This window comes from Bos mutus, chromosome 2 (genome assembly GCF_027580195.1).
Source record: "Bos mutus isolate GX-2022 chromosome 2, NWIPB_WYAK_1.1, whole genome shotgun sequence".
Classification (NCBI taxonomy): Eukaryota; Metazoa; Chordata; class Mammalia; order Artiodactyla; family Bovidae; genus Bos; species Bos mutus.
The window spans coordinates 69,816,370-69,829,601 of record NC_091618.1 but is presented as its reverse complement, the minus strand read 5'-3'; positions in this window follow the sequence as shown (position 1 = coordinate 69,829,601).

The window sequence follows — 13,232 nt, the reverse complement described above, 5'->3', positions numbered from 1 at the left end:
CATCACCAACTTCCTGTAATAACTACTTATAGATGATTCATATGTACATGAATTTAGTGCTTATAGACACTATTCATATTTTTTCTTATTAGACCCATCAGCCTGATATACATGCTATTGATTATTAAAAACTGTGCTTTCTTTTAGCCATCCTAACTGATATCTCTCAACTTCAAGATTTAATAACCTGGTTCATTTTTATTTCATTTGTACCTTTCATGATCTTATTGACTTAGGCCAAATACCTTCTTAATTTTCTGTTTCTGAACCGAAGAGGCTAATTTCCTAACATCAATATAGGGAAAACTGGACACTCTGATTCAGTACCTTTCACCTGGAAGCTGCAGATATTCCCAGCAACTGTTGGTTACCTTCGCTAAGTCTAAGTGAAATATGGGCTTTCCAAGGCAAGGACAGAGGCCCTTGAACTAGCCATTCAAAGTCCCACAAATCTGCCTGTAAATACTTAGGCAGCTATTTTTGAATATTCCTTTATTTTATGTAGCCTCTTCAGTAAAAGAGAAGTGGGTTAAATTTGATGCAATTTGATGCAGGCTAAATCTAATACCTTGGGCATTAGATTTAGAGAAATACATGCTAAAGAGGAACAGGCTTTAAATTTTTTTTATTTTATTTTTTAACAAGAAGTTAGCTTAAGCACTACTTTTAGGTGAAAGCATTCTGTAACTGACATCATTTTTAAGTGCTCTGTATTGATTAAACACTTTAGCTGGATTTGTAAGTCTGGTCAGAAAATATAAGTTGTAAATCAAGATCCAACTTTTCCTTTGATCCCATTTTAGCTTTCTGTTTCTCCTTTGGGTCAGAGGATGGATAAAAAAATGATGATAACATCTAATAAAATTTTGGAAACGAAAATCCTTTTGATTGGTAATGATTTCTCTCATAGAAAAACTTAAATACAATTTTTTTGAAATGCATGGGCAGGATTCATTGGTACTTGTTTTCACAAGAATAAAATTGATTTTCCCATATTAATTGTTTCAATAAACCATCACTCTTCTAGTCAAGTCATTAAAATTATTCCATCTCAGATGCCTTTTAATCTAAATTATAAACTGTCATTTTAGAAAGAAAACTGGAAAAAGATTAAGATTTCTTGTTTGAAAGCTGGAACTTGATTTCTATTTTATACTTTCCTTGTAGAATTAAAGTTAGGGTCCTAAGGCAGCTTCCATATTTCTGCAGTGTTATTTATTACATGTGCTCTCAGAGAAATCTGAGCGTGTACCTATAAAACCTGCCCCAGTTATGTATAACAAGAATATTCAGTATTTAGAATACAACAGCAAGTTTTATTGTGGCAACAAGGACATTGCAATGATTTGAATTTCTAACTCTCTAGGCCAAACGGACAGTTGAAAAGAGAAATTGATTATCTGGTTGATGTACACAGAAAGCCATTTTGTATGATGATGTTTGGTGCCTGGGTTGCATGGCAGTCTCCATTATTTCTGTCTTCTGGGTCTAGATTTTATAGGCCATTGCTTTCAAGTAATTGAGAATCTATTTTACTAAATATAAGCACCATCCAAAGATGTTCAGTCTCTTAGTCATGTCCGAGTCTTTGCGACCCCATGGACTGCAGCATGCTAAGTTTCCCTGTCCTTCACTATCTCCCAGATTTTGCTCAAACTCATGTCCATTGAGTCAGTGAAGCCATCCTACCATCTCATCTTCTGTCACCTCCCCCTCCTACCCTCTATCTTTCCAAGCATCAGAGTGTTTTCCAATGAATTGGCTCTTTGAATCAGGTGGCCAAAGTATTAGAGTTTTAGAACATAAAAAAAATTTGAATCTATCTTTATAAGTTTCCTCTTTTGAAACTGTGTAAGCCTTCTATATCACACCTGGTCTCAGGACTTAATGAAGCTCAGGTTCTTGATGTCTCATTGCAGAAAGAATTCAGCGAGAAACAAAAGTGATAGGAAAGAAGTGGATTTATTTAGAGAGAAACACATTCCATAGACAGAGTGTGGGCCATCTCAAAAGGTGAGAATAGCCTGGAAATATGGTGTGGTTAATTTTTATGGGCTGGGTAATTTCACAGGCTAATAAGTGTGCACTCCACAGACCTGCCAGTCTGGTACGGGCCCAGCCTCAAGACCAAATAAAGAGCCTGGAGTCAGCAACAGAGACATTAGTAGCTTAATGGATGGGGGGAGCTTGTATGTCTTAAGCCAGGCCCTGGAGTGACACCTCACAGTGTGTGGCAGATGACGGGCAGGACAAGGTAGTAGCCTTCACTCCTAGAAGGAGAGGGGGAGTGCTGGTTAAAGAGGGAATTGACTTTAGGTTGGCTCATGGGTTACCAGGGAAACTAGTAGAGGGGCACACCCTTAGATATACTATCATAGTAGAGATGGTTGTGATCTAAAGCTTAATTAGAGCAATCACTAGTTGGGATGGTTGGGGGGGCAAGTATGTACGTATTTATTGATTAAGCTCTATGATTAAGTGAAGGTCAGTTAGGTGAGTAGGGCATGGGTGAGGCAGGGACTACTAGTTGAGCATGATGTGTACAGAGAGCAAGGAAGTAACCATCTCCAGTGGCCTACCATTAGATAACCACCCACTAAAATTACCAATAGACTGCATGTATTCTTCTTGTTTGGGCTAGTGTTTGTTCCTCTATATGAAGGGAAAGTGCTGTCTTGATGGCAGGTGGTTGGAGCAAGGGATACTTCTGAGTGGAGGAGTAAGTGTGTCAGGGGTGGGAGAAAAGACCCTAGGTGGTCTTCTCGTGTCCCTATTATCCCCTACATTTCTGCTCTGGGGATGATGTTTAAAGAGAACATCAAAGGCAGACCTGATCAATAGAATGGAAAGCTAAAAGTTCTTTAGCGCTTAGGCAGCCTAAGGGAGCTACAAGCTAATGCAAATTCTATTTTATCCCTATCATCTTTCCTCATAGCAGTCATAGGCTCCTTTCTAGCCCATCCACTAATCCCACCTATATACAACATAACTGTAAAGCCCCAAGTGTATCTATAGCTATACCCCAGTTACTCCCACGTTGCAATTTTCTATAGAAAAATGCTTGTCTGATCTTCAACAAGTACCAATCCCAGAGTCAGCTAAAAATATTAAGGTTTATTGCTAATTAGTAGAGCTCAGGTTAGGTGTATGTAGAGAGTGAACAGTAAACAAAGGGGGTTATCCAAAAAATTCCGATTATGTTTATCAGAAAAGGGAAACAGATGGCTTGATTTGGGGAGCACAGAGGGGGGAAAAAGTCCTTATCAAGATCAGAAATGGTTGTTGCTTAAGTATCTTAAAAGTCTTTCTGACAATGACACATGCCATGGTCACATAAATGAGCATACAATTACATAATAAAAATAAGTCTTCCTTTAGCCCTACATTCCAGCAGTAACTACCATCTACTTTCTTGGATATCTTCATCAAGGTTGCCATACATGTTCATGTATCTATCTATCTACCTGTCTGTCTATTTATCTATTCATTTTTCTTTTTACATGTGGTGAACTTACTATTATGTTTTTGCACCTCAGCTCGCACCTACCATAGGAATCAGTCAACAATGCTATTTGCTACTACTACTTGTGGATTTTAGCTATATCTCTCTTTGAATAACCCTTTTTTCTATATCCTAAGAGAGCAATTAGGTGTGTATTGTGTCACTTTTCTCTCAGTTATCTGCCCACCACTGCTGACAATCATGGCATCTGACCCATTATTAGAGTGAACCTTGGCATGATCTAAGGCAGTGGTCTCAACCCTGACTGTGCTTTAGAATCATCTGGGGAACATTTAAAAATTATCAATGCCTGAGCCTTGACACAGGCTAATCAAATTAGAATCTCCAAGAGTAGACCCCAAGCATGGCTGAACTCTTAAAGCTCCTCAACTGATGAAAGTATGCAGTCAGAGTTGAGAACCACAAGCTTCAGCTTGTCAAGACCACTTTAGATCCCCATTCTGCTAGATAGTGCTTTAGCTCTTGTTCCCAGTTTGTATTATGTATTAATTTGAAAAGCATTCCTCCTTATTTCTAGATTCTTGTCACTGACAGAAAAATCTCTCCAATAATTTTTTCCTATTTTTGTTTAGTTGTTTTGTAAAAAATAAAGCTTTTTTTCTCTCTAAAATAAAATATATTAAAAGTTCTGGTCGGTTGATGGCTTAGGGGTTTATTTCATTCTGTACAACTGAGGTTTTAAATATTAAGAAAATCATATGACCTCAAATGACTAATGAGTTTCTGTGGATGTTAAATCAGTTTTGCTTACATTGATTTCTCTTGATCTCTTGCTCTCTCTCGTTGGATATTTCCAGACCAGGTTTCCATCTGTTCACTATTTGCATACATACACATATCTGCATGGCCATCACCCAACCATGATAATGAAATTAATAAAATTTTCATTAGGACTTCAGTTCATGGATCATTTCCTAGGACTAAGGGAGAAACCTGCAGCCTATATTTTCTGTGTTACATAAGGCAGACTTTCTATAGGTGTAGCTATCTAAAGCATATTAAATGTTTAGTATATATATATATATATATTTTTTTTTTTAAGAAGGAGAAGGTATTTTGGCAAAGTGGTTACTGGTGAAGAGCCAAGTAGGTTTAAAGGCTCATATTACCTCTATCTCTGATATCATGGAATAAGTCCCAAAATTACAATACAGCAAGTCCCTACTTTTATAAAATGCTGTTTCTAAAGAGATTCCATTTTAGCAGCATAAAAGTGAGTGTTTAAAAGAAGTATTTTAAGTTAGATTGGTGAGTGGGTAAGGGTGACAGTTGTTCCTAGTTTTGGAGAAGCTACTCAAATTCCTGTCCACACAGTATCGTATGTTCTTTTGGATAAATTGGAAAACATGGTGAGAAGTATGGCAGAGAATAACTGAGACGTGAAAATGGATGAAGTGACTGGGTGCCATGAGGTACCAATAACCTAAATTTGTTTTTAAACACTGATTTACGGGATTTCATTGGTCACTGCAGTTCACCACCCCCACCCCCAATCCCACCGCCCCACCATTTTATTACATTCAAATGATTTGCAATTCAAGGGGGTAGTTTCTTTGGTTGAAGCAGTAGTTCTCAAACCTATCTAACCAACACACCATTTTTATAAGAAACATATTGTGAAGTCCTCTTTATTATTCTAAAATAGTGATATAAACAAGTGTGTAAGTATAATAACCTAACTATATACTAAAAGTATCATTATAATGTCCTAACTCTAATATAAAATATTAAAAAGATTTATGATGAAATACTATATATTCCAACCTATAAATGCTCAGATATGCACAGGAATAAACACTAGGATACATAATAAATAGTCATTACTATGGTCATATTTCTTTTCTTTCTTTTTTAATAATTTAAGTATAATTAATCTACAATATTATGCTAGTTTCAGGTGTACAGCAGTCATTCATTATTTTGTACACTAGGAAATGATCACTGTGATAAATCTGGTTGCCATCTGCTATCATACAAAGTGATTACAGTGTTACTGACTCTATTCTCCATGTTGTACATTTCATCCCTGTAACTCAGTTGTTCTGAGACTGGAAGTTTGTACTTCTGAAACTCCCTCACATATTTCACTCAACTCCCAACCTCCTTTCCCTCTAGCAATCACCTGTTCATTCTCTGTATCTCTGATTCTATTTATGTTTTGATATGTTTGTTCATTTGTTTTTTAGATTCCACATGTAAGTAAAATCATATAGTATTTGTTTTTCTTTGCCTAACTTATTTCACTTTGCATAATACCCTCTAGATATTACCTGAATTCTTATTTACTTAATGTATTTTATAGTTTGACTTTCCTTTTTAATTTAAGTAAATGTACTTTAAAAGAAATATTATATAAGTAGAAAACCAGTATTTGGCACAGTAAAAAGGTAATTATAAAAACAAATGCAATGAAACTACTATATTCTAACCATGAATCGTTGTCTACATAACCTCTTGAGATAAAGCTTACTTTCTTTTGGTTAGTGTTAGTCAATATTGGGAGAAGGCAATGGCACCCCACTCCAGTACTGTTGCCCAGAAAATCCCATGGATGGAGGAGCCTGGTAGGCTGCAGTCCATGGGGTCGCTAAGAGTCAGACACGACTGAGTGACTTCACTTTCACTTTCCACTTTCATGCATTGGAGAAGGAAATGGCAACCCACTCCAGTGTTCTTGCCTGGAGAATCCCATGGACGGAGAAGCCTGGTAGGCTGCAGTCCACAGGGTCGCACAGAGTCAGACACGACTGAAGCAACTTGGCAGCAGGCAGGCAGTCAATATTAGAATGATGTGAAAAGCAGATGAGCATTAGACTGAGACTTTATCATTAACATAATCAGAAATTTTAGAAAATAATTGCAACAATTACTACTCTAGAACTATTCCTTTTCTTACCATTTGTTACATGGATGGTGAGTTAGTATACCTTCATACATCTTCAGCCATCCTGCTTTTTCCTGAGTCCCTCATGGCATTTAAACAATAATCCACATTGGTGTCTCTTCCTAGGTGGATCGATTTATAAGCCCCTCAACTTTGCTGCTAATAGTTTGATTATTTTCTGAAGAATGAATAAACATGGGATTTAGTAATTAAAGGATAGTGAAGGTATTACATTTTATCTGGTTAGCAGTGAGTGAATATTAAATGGATGATTGATTCAGGCTCAGCTGTGTCTATCAACACAGTACTTCAAAAGAATGCTAGGAAAATTCACACAAATAACAAGGAAGGTTAACTCTGTGTTGATTTTAGGTAAGAAATTACAGTCAGGAACCCCCTGACTGGGAAATTGATATGAATAATAACTGTTATAATACCAAATCTCTTAGTGCTCCCAGTTTCAGAGATGTATCCAAAAATACCAACATGATTCAATGTTATTTAATTCCATTTATGGGTACCATACAAATAATCGCATACATCATCAAAATCATCTGTAATATTCTTCATATGTTGAAAACTCTGGTGAGTAAAATTTAAATTCTAAAACACAGAAAGGAGAAATAATTGAGGTATTAGGTTGAACAATTGAGATTTTTGAAGGTCAAATATAGTCAGTTACTGACTATTTAGTATGTTTCAAAAAATACTTGGTAATCATTATGAATTTCTTTGTATATAACCATAGTGCAGTGTGGGTTCTGTTGGGTGGAAAGAAAACCAGACTATGAGTCAGGATCTAGGAATAGGCTCCACCATTAGCAGTGTAATATTGGGTAAATTACTTCTCCTTGGGTAGTGTTCACTCTTGCATGTGGAGAAAATATTAACTAGATTTGTGGTTCCTAAAATATGCATCATTGGCCTCTGTGAGTCTGTGGAGTTAATGAAATATGGTCTTGAGTCTGTGTTCTCATCAAGCATATTTTGCATAAAGAATAACTTATATCTTGCACAATATCTGAGTGCTTCCATGATAAATGAAGTGTGAATCAATACTTGAATTCATAGTAGAATTTTATATTATTACATATTTTATAATTATAAAATAGTAAAATATAATTGTTGCATTTGAAGAATATACCTTTAAAGCTATCATCAGTGTTGAAAGATGTTTTCCTCTGTCAACTAGTAAAGACTAATCTTGAAAAAAAAAAATGCTTTGAGTAAGAAGAGCCAACTAATACTCAAATTAGAGGCAAAGAACAAATCAAGGATGAGGCCATTGGTCTCTTTATTTATTAAGGTGATGCCTAATAAATATTTTCATTTGGGCAAAATGGCTTATGGAATAAAGACTAAGGATATGCTTTTTCATGGAAACTTGATAAATCCCTGTCTAAAATTGTCTTGAGAAAGACAAAGAAGTCAGTTTGAAAAATAATCATGAATGTGGCTCTTGGCATTTGGAGCTGAATGTAATCAAATGAATAAAATACCAATTTGGATTTTGAGAAGGTTAAAATCTCCAGAAGAATCCCCAACTTGGATTACAATTGATTGTGGATATTTAAGACTATGATTGTTAGGGCTTTGAACTTCTACAAATAGAGAATAGACTAAAAACTCCTTTCAGTCTCTTAAGGAAGCTTCATTGTTTCCTCCATTTGGTTTTAAAAACGATAATGGGGAATGAAGTCATGTCCAGAGGGCAGAGTCAAGAACAACATCTTCAGTCTAATCAAAGATCATTCCCCAGCTCATGTGTACTGGGCCTGTACGCATCTCCCCAGTGAGATTTCGGAACTGCTGTAGACTGGTGATTTTCAGTTCAGTTCAGTTGCTCAGTTGTATCCGACTCTTTGTGACCCCATGGACTGCAGCACGCCAGGCCTTCCTGTCCATCACCAACTCCCAGAGTTTACTCAAACTCATGTCTGTTGAGTCGGTAATGCTATCCAACCATCTGATGACTGGTGATTCTGAATGCCTCTAATCCTCCTTTCTGAATGAGACTGTTCATTGTGATACTCTGTCCCTTTTAAATCATTGTCTGTTGAATGTATGAGAGGCATACAACTTGTAGGTTTCCAGATCAAGAGGAACCACATCTAGATTGAACTGTTCATGTTTTCAATAAGTCCCAAAATTTAAGTTTTATACTATAATTATATAAAAATTATGACTTTTTCCAAGGGAGAATTAATGTATTTAGGATATACAAGAGAAGGAATTGTATATTTGTGACTAAAAGAATGGTCTAAGTAGGTTGTGTATTTTCCTCAATTATCTGCTGCTCTCCTGTGAGAGAATTACTCCTTTTGCTTCTTTCAAGTCAGGCTTAGTTATTTGGCTTGCTCTTTTTTTTTTTTTTTTCCTTACTGCCACAAGAATTGCAAACCCAGATAGGACTTCTCCTTGAGCCTGGATCTAAGAAGACGACATGGAATAGAGCTGTGCCCAACCCCCACTGACATTAAATGCAAGCAAGAAATAAACCTTTGTTGTAAAACCATGGAGATTTGGGAGTTATATGCTATTGTAAGTAGCATGATGAAAAGAGTTGAATACCATCACAGAGCTAATGGTAGCAGAGCCTAAACCAAAATAAGAGCTTTTGATTCCCACTTACAGGGTTCTTTTCATGGCATCTCTACTTCATTCACAAGTTGAATATATTTGAATGTTTCAATGGTGGTCACAGTTTTTAAAATACTGTTATTAGGACACACAAGAGTATTAGAATATTAAGATATTTGCACAGCCCATAAACCAAACTTAGGACATGTCCAGACCACAGCCAAGTTAAATAGAACAGGGAAGCAACTGTCGAACTAATTTAACTTCTGATATTCCTTACTCCAGTTATCTAAATATTTAAAGGGGAAAATTTTTCAAAATTATTCGTTTTTTACTCTCTTGGGTTTTAGGCTTACTTAGGTATAGATTCAATCTTAAAATGTTCACTAAAGACAGTGTGAAGGATGATAACTCTCGGAGTAGAACACTAGATTAAAATGGCCTCTTTCTTTTCCCACCTGAGAATTGGTTCCAATAAGATCTGACTAAATTAACTAGAAAATCCTTGCAAATCCTAACTAGAAAATCCTTTGTGGTCCAAAGCCACAGAAAAAAATCATTGTGTGGAACGGTCTTGAGTTATCACACATCACTGCCAACTGCTAAAAGTAATACCCACAGCAGTACCATATTTTAGTGTCTGACTTAGAGATATCATTTAATCACTTTTATCTCACATTTGGATTGTCTCATTTTATGGAACTGCTTTAACCACTTTTTCCTCCCCCTACAAGCTAATGAGCCTAATGTACCACTTTCTGTGTTCTGAGGTAACTGAAACTTAAATATATTCAACCTCAGCTGTCCTTTATTACGGCAGAAGGTCTTTGCTCCACAGCTGAATCTGAAAGCTATTTGAGATGAGACTGTATCTTTATAAGAAACTTGCTGTAGAGAATCTGCCATTTGGCTATGAGAGTGTTTTAGTGCAGCAAAAATGTAGTCACATATATTCATTTTATTTTCCATCATTCCTATTCTATTCTCTTAGTTTAGATTTTTACCCAAATGCATTTTTTCTTTGCTCCTTCATGTTTTAAAATAAAATTTTTAGCAAATTCTATTCAAGAATTCCTAGATGTCAAGAGATCAAAAAATACTTTGTACAAACCACTTTCTAAATGAGAGGAAAAAACAAGGTGGATAAAAGAAAGAAACAAATGAATATTGTGTCTTAAAAACATAAGGAGTTTGCCCTGGTGTTTGAGTATAATTTTTAAAAATTGAGACCCAAATGATGATGGTGAAAAAGACCACAGCACTGAGTTTTAGAAACTCAAGTTCTAGCTTGGGGTTCTCAGCTAGCTGAGAGCATGAGCAGCCACAAATCTTTCCATCTGTTAATTTCTTCATCCACAATTTGAAGCTGTTAAATCAGTATATATTAATACTTTGTTGTTGTTCAATCTCTCAGTCATGTCTGACTCTTTGCAACTCAGCAGGCTTCCCTGTCCTTCACTATCTCCTGGAGTTTGCTCAAACTCATGTCAGTGATGCCATCTAACCATCTCATCCTCTGTTACCCCATTTTCCTCTTGCCCTCAGTCTATCACAGCATTAAGGTGAATTTTTTCTAATGAGTCAGCTCTCCACATCAGGTGGCCAAAGTATTGGAGCTTCAGCTTTCAGCATCAGTCCTTCTAATGAATATTCAGGGTTGATTTCTTTTAGGATTGACTGGTGATTTCCTTGCTGTCCTTAGCTCTGTTTTTATCAGTGATCTTCTTTGATTCTAAAGAAATCATAGGAAGAGGAACTATTTGCTCTAAACAGGGGGTTTATCCAGTGTGTGTACAAAGGCAGATAATCTTGCATCAGTATCAGAGGTACTACTGTTAAAAGTGACTAAAAAATCAAGCATTTCCCTGGTGATCCAGTGGTTAAGACTGTGTTTTTCCAATGCAGGGGGCATGGGTTCAATCTTTTGCAGGGCAGCAGCAAAAAAAAAAAAAAAAAGAGAAGAAAGAAAGAAAGACACAAAAGTGCCGAAAAAATCAAATGATAAAAAAAAATTTTTTTTAGCTACTTTGTAAGAGCAAGGCAATATTCAATCTTCCAAAAGCTGCTGGGAATGCATTGCTAGTTTTATTTTTTAAGAGTTCAGCAACCTTGGGAATCTCTAAAATAACCTTTTCCTGGTTCTGTTTTTATTTTGTTTTTCTCAGACCTTGAATTGTCAGCCACCCAGCATGAAAAGTAAGATTTTTTGAAGGGGGGTAGGGAAAAAAATCCATTCTTTAAAGAAAATACACCCATTCTGAACCTTTCTGAATAAAATGACCTCATGCCTATTGAATTGCCAAGGCACTTAGATAAGAAAGTGTTCTTTTCGCCTGGAGGCAATGTGGTATATTTTGATTTATGTCCTTGACATGTTTTAAAGGTTAAGAAAATGTTCAATGTATTTCTTCTTTTAAAGTTAAGGGAGTCACTTCCTCAAACATGGCTGCTTAATGTTTGACACTCTTTAAAAATAAGTAGAAAGCTGGAACTGAAGGAACAAGGTTCAGTGTTTGCCTGAAGTATAAGGTGCAGAGTTGCTGCTAATGCATATTCAGCATTGTTTGGGGAAATTGAGGCTGTTTTGGAGGATGGAGTGAAGTGAGGGTAGGGAGTGTTTGAAAGGTTGAGTCACTTCTCTTATGACTGTCTCCTAGGAGGCTCTGTATTTTGTTTGACACTCAGGAAATGTAAAATAAGGAGGTAAAAAAAATGTTGTCTAAGCCACAGCTTTATCAGGAATTTGCACCTTTTGCCCATACAAATGAGAGCTGAAAGCTAGAAGAACAAAGAAGATTAAGTGAGAGCCCCGCTAGTGGATTTTAGATCTCTAAAATTTTGAAAGTCAATGATGAGTTTGATTGAATTGTTGTTGTCAAAGTGACTTTCAAGGCACTGATTCTGAGTCCAGTTATAAATATATGTCAAGATAGAAGCTGTGAGCACTAGACCCCACCCTGTCCCCACAAGCTAAGATACTCAAGAGAAACTAAATTTCTTTCATTTTTCCTCTCTGACCCTCAACTTCCCATCCTGTGAAATGAAGATGGTGGACCAAATGATTTTTAGGGTGGATTTTCATATACATATATCCACTCTTAGATTCCTTTCCCATGTAGATCAATACAGAGTATTGAGTAGAGTTCCCTGTGCTATACAGGAGGTCCCTCTCAGGTTTATTTTGGATGCTCATATCCTTTCAGTTCTTTTGACCTCTAGAACTTTCCTGATATCCTATTGTCTCATATTGGGAGAAATGGATTTAATAAGTAGAACTTAATGTGCTACTTTCCAAAGGTATTTCTTTTTTGTCGTCATTGTTGTGTACTTTATGTTTTATTCAACTTTGAACACCACAAAATGTTATCATTATTGATTTATGTCAACATTCATTTAGATGTATCTATACTTGTATCACTTCTTTGCTCTTCTTGTATTTCAAGCTTTTCATTTTTCATCTTGTATTTCAAGTGATCATTTTTCTCCTACCTGAAGGCCATGCTTCTTCAGAATTTCTTTTAATAAGGTGTTGTTTCAAGTTGCAGTTGATCTGAACATATTAAACACTCTAATATAAGCCACTATTATTATTTGAAAATGTTTCATTTATTTTCATATCTCTGTGTGTGTGTGTGTGTGTGTGTATTCTCAGTTGCTTCAGTCGTGTCTGACTCTTTACGACCCTGTGGACTCACCAGGCTCCTCTATCCATGGGATTCTCCAGGTGAGATTACTGGAGTGGGTTGCTATGCCTCCCTCCAGTTCTTATCCACTTACTCTCTTTTACTCCACTAAAAATGTATGTCTTAAGCTGGCAGGAGCTCAAACAATCATTTCCTCATTGTCCATTGTCAGATCAATTGTGTAGCTTATTGGAGAGGCTCATTCAAGATTTTTTTTTTTAAACCATTGCCATAGACCAGGCAACTTAAGGACTTCCCAGGTTGTACTCTTGGTAAAGAACCTGCCTATCAATGCAGGAGAAAAGAGATGGGAATTCAGTCCCTGGGTTGGGAAGATTTCCTGGAGGAGGAAATGGCAACCCATTCTGGTATTCTGGCCTGGAGCATCCCATGGACAGAGGGAACCTGGCGGGCTACAGTTCATAGGGTTGTAAGACATGACTGAAGTGACTTAGCAGGCATGCACACAGGGGCAGCTTAAACATCAGGCACTTACTTCTCACAATTATGAAGGACGGCATCCAAGTCAGGGTGCCAGTAGGGTTGGGTTGGTTTTCTTTTA